This window comes from Botryllus schlosseri, chromosome 6 (assembly GCF_051294905.1).
Source record: "Botryllus schlosseri isolate E-star chromosome 6, Bs_hap1, whole genome shotgun sequence".
Lineage (NCBI taxonomy): Eukaryota > Metazoa > Chordata > Ascidiacea > Stolidobranchia > Styelidae > Botryllus > Botryllus schlosseri.
Window position 1 is genome coordinate 26,488,938 of NC_137241.1, and position 4,282 is coordinate 26,493,219.

The following is a 4,282-nucleotide window of genomic DNA, read 5'->3' on the forward strand; positions in this document are numbered from 1 at the left end:
CCAAACATATTACACTTTAATATCCAACAACTAAAATGCAGGAAGTTGGACGCCTTTTCAATAATTATAGAAACGAAACATCAAATTTTAAATTGATTCCGAAGTTTGAAACGTATTTTCTGCATGATGCCGTGGTGTCGTCGACTTCATGGTTTATTACTTCCCAATTCTGCAAGTGTAGTACGAAACTGTTTCTAAGTAGCCTACAACTCGTTCCATACCAGCAGTTATATGTGGAAGTTACACGAAGAAGACTTTTTGAACCAAATTCGTCACATTTTGACGGTAGCCTACAATTTAGCGACATTTGGCAGAGAAATAGAGGCGAGCAAACAGCAAAGTCGCATTTCTTTAAAAAATACCGGGCAATCAAAATCGCCATATTGGATTTAACAGGACTTCTCCCTGTATAAATACAATTGAGCCATGTATAACATATCTAATATCAAAGAGGCAACATTAAATGAAGTTTCGATTTTGTAAGGTTCACCGGTCCGCAAAATTTGTTTTGAAATTTTACCGGTCCGCTAGCTCAAAAAGGTTGAGAACTGCTGGTACAGTGCATAAAGACAAAACCTGCTTGAGTAATCCGCAAAAATAGAAGTACTTCGTTACTGACCACGTCTGATGACATTAATAAAACTTCATGCCACAAATAGACTACAATTTAATTAAAACATGTCTCTATTTTTCTTGTGAGGCACTGCGTCGTTCAATGGAAGGTTCAGACTGATAGATATGTAATTAGATTAAGCATGGTCAAACGAAAACGGTGGAAGCCAATTTTCATTTTCTACAAATGAAACTAGAAGTCACTTGTGAAGCTGCTGCGACATTGCGTCATATACCTGGTGATATATTTATTGCTCCAACGTGATAAAGAAGAAGAGGAAATAAATTAAATTGCTAATAAAATCTTTGGTATGCCCCGAGGCATTTTCAGGATATATAGTCTAATGTCGGAGTGCCTTAAACTTAGCGGCCTTTGGCTTCTGCGAGTTGCAGATCTGATATCATTCGACTACTGTAGCGTATGTCGTAGTTTCCCTTTTCGTGCATTGTATGGAAAGATATGGTATATGAGATGATTTTGTTACCAATCCCTGACTTTTATATGGTCCAAGTGTAGAAATATTTCAAGGCAGTGTGTACTAGGCTTAGATAGTGTATTGGCTAATTATTGTCGCATTTGGATGGCTTAAATGAAGTACTATCAGGCCCCACACAGACGATGGTTTTTAGGGAGGCTAGCCAGATTGAACAACGGTGAGAATTGTATAACATTCACCGGATGTGCATTCGTAACAATCTGGTCCATGAATGTATCTTCCGTAAATGATGGCGAATGATGTATTCGAATATATCTTTTATAATCAGATAAATTGTTTATGATCGATCATCACGCGAAATCGCATCACGTGCATTTTGCCTTTGGATATAAGCAGATCCGCTTATCCGTAAATTGTATTGTTCATTGAATACCAGGTACACTTCACAGTTTCCAATGCACTCTCAATACGCGTGTTACGAACCACGCGCACCGACGCCTCCATTGATTTGAGGTCACTTAAACGAATAAATATATATTTTGGCGATGGCTGTTCGATTTTATGCAATGAAGTAACTCCTCGAGAACCTTCTAATTTTCAATAATACTTTTCATCAAAAACTGATGTTCATGTTCAATTGCTCATGCTCGTCCAGGTCAATTTGGCACATAGCCTGTGCGATATATTTTGCTCTCAGGAACTAAAGATGTATTCACATATCTACCCCGATTATCAGCCCAAAACAAACATTCAAACGAACGTGAAACTTCAGCAAAATTCATTCAGATATTATCTCTGAATCGTCGAAATCATCTAAACATCTAAAGTACGTAAACGTGATGTCAATAGACCTACATTTACCGGGATATAAAGCGCTAACACGATCCCGAATTTATACTTTCGTGCAAGCTTTTAAAAGCATGATTAAACGGTCATGGGAATTGAGATTGATTTTGCGATACCTCAACCACCGCGAAGTATTTTGCATGTAACCTACTAGCTATTTTGACATGCACTACCAGTATGTTGAGTTCATACATATATCTCGTGGATTTTTGCTAAATTAGATCGAGATGAGAGACTTATCAGTCGGGCTGGGCAAAATCGAGTACCCGAGTGATTTGATTCTGAATCACGTATTACGCTTCGAGTCGAGTCGAGTATTCGAGTATCACTCATTATGACATCACAACAGTGTGTATTATGTAAAAGTTCAAATATGTACATTTCAAGCCACCACAAAGAACATAATGCCTGTTATCCGTGACAATAAATATACTTGGGTATTTTTCGACCGCACGGATTTCATTGCACTTCTTGACAATGTTGTGGGATGATCAAGACTTCGGAAAGGTGTTGTTTCCAGTAACGTTCGTAGCTTTGTACTATGTCTCGTATGCTGCGACACGGCCAATGAAGATTTCAAGGCTTCCTCAGTGGAAAATAATATCAAAACTATAATCCTCGTTAGTAAATTAACTTTCAGTTGCTAGGAGCGTATAATTTCAGTACTCGAAAAAATCGACTCGAATCAATAAAATTACTACTCGATTCAGATTCGAGTACTCGAATCATTGTGCCTATCAGGCGAAATCAGGCGATACGTCAAACATATCAAAGTTTTATTGGAGTCAACACGCTCAATTCGTATCGATACATCTGCAACATGAATGTCGCTTCACTGAGTCAGCGTATCAGCAACAATCGCGCCGAACGCTAGCGTATGAATACCCGTAAATCACTGAAAGCATGTCACTGAAATAGAACCAAATTGTATAAATCTATTATTGTTCCAAGTGTCTGATCATAATCCTCTTAGCAATGATTCAGCGAATAATGGCGGGGGCATTTCAAGTATAGTGGATGTTCATTACATGCCAATTATAAACGCTGGACTTTGAAGTGCCTGGCGAATTTCCATCGAGGAATTACTGGAGAATACGCTTTATCCTTTTTGATAACGTAATCAAATCCAATAAATAGCAATACGGAAATGTTTGATAGTAATCAATAATACAGCCACACTTCGTTAATATCATCTAAAGATGTATGTATAAGAGTCAAGAAATCTGCGTTACACACAATCAAAATTCGAAAACTGGGTTTGGCTGGAATATTGCATCGCACCTGACGTGCTCACACGCTGTGGGGCATAAACACACGGTAATTAGATACGTAGAAATTCATGTCACCGCACCCAAAGCTGCCAAGTACTGATATCGTTAGATTGTACCGCCGTATCTAATTGGAGACCGTTTGCCTGTCATTCGTTAACACCGCGTCACGGTGTGATATATTGCAATAATTTTTATATTTTCTGCGTATCAAGGGTAGATTATAGTTGTTAGCGATTTCGCTGATTCCTGTCACGAACGAAATTTTTCCAAGGCCATCTTTTCTAAGAGAAAATTCGATGGCCGGGACAAAATGGGGGAGTTATATATTGTTATATTTTCCTATAAATCGCGCCGCTGTGCCGAGTAAGACCTATATGAGGAATTTAAATAGAGTTTCAGGGACATGCATTGCGAGTTGTGACAAAGGTTGTAATAGCGAAACAACGAGCTTGCGAATGGCGAACGCGGTGTCTAAGCTAAACTGAACACATTATCTGTATGCAACTATTGACGCCGATCAAACGGTTGAAATTTATTTATAGGAAAGATGCATTACGAGAGGAGATCAGTCCACATTATATACGACCGAATACGGCTATTTAGGCTAGATGCCACGGTATTCGAGTACAATCGAAGCACTGTTGCAGTTAAGCACTTCGTTTTTCGATAATGATAGTTTCGCCACCGTATCGTTAACAATTCGGCAATTATCAAGTATGCAATCTTCTCAGGTATGCGTTGGGAATTGACATATAGATAGCGTTAATCAGGGGCTTTCGCAAAACCGCATTAGTTAATTTGCGATTCTCTGAGACTCGGAGTGCTCTATATCGCACTGGTGACTCGATGGTGCAATAATTTCGTGGTCAAGGGTGAATTCCGATTAGAATGCATGCAATAGCAAATGGTGGCATTGGTTTGGAAAAAGGCAAGTACGCTAGTCAAACATGCTCTTAGTTATCAAATTGAAATAGGTAGGCCTATCCGTAATTTTGACGCCCATGAGGACAGTGTATACAGATGTCTGTCGAGCATTGATATAGGCCGTGTATTGACAAATTGAGCGTTGAACAGTGACCAGATGTTCGGCATTCGGAGTTAATCAGGGCATTGATG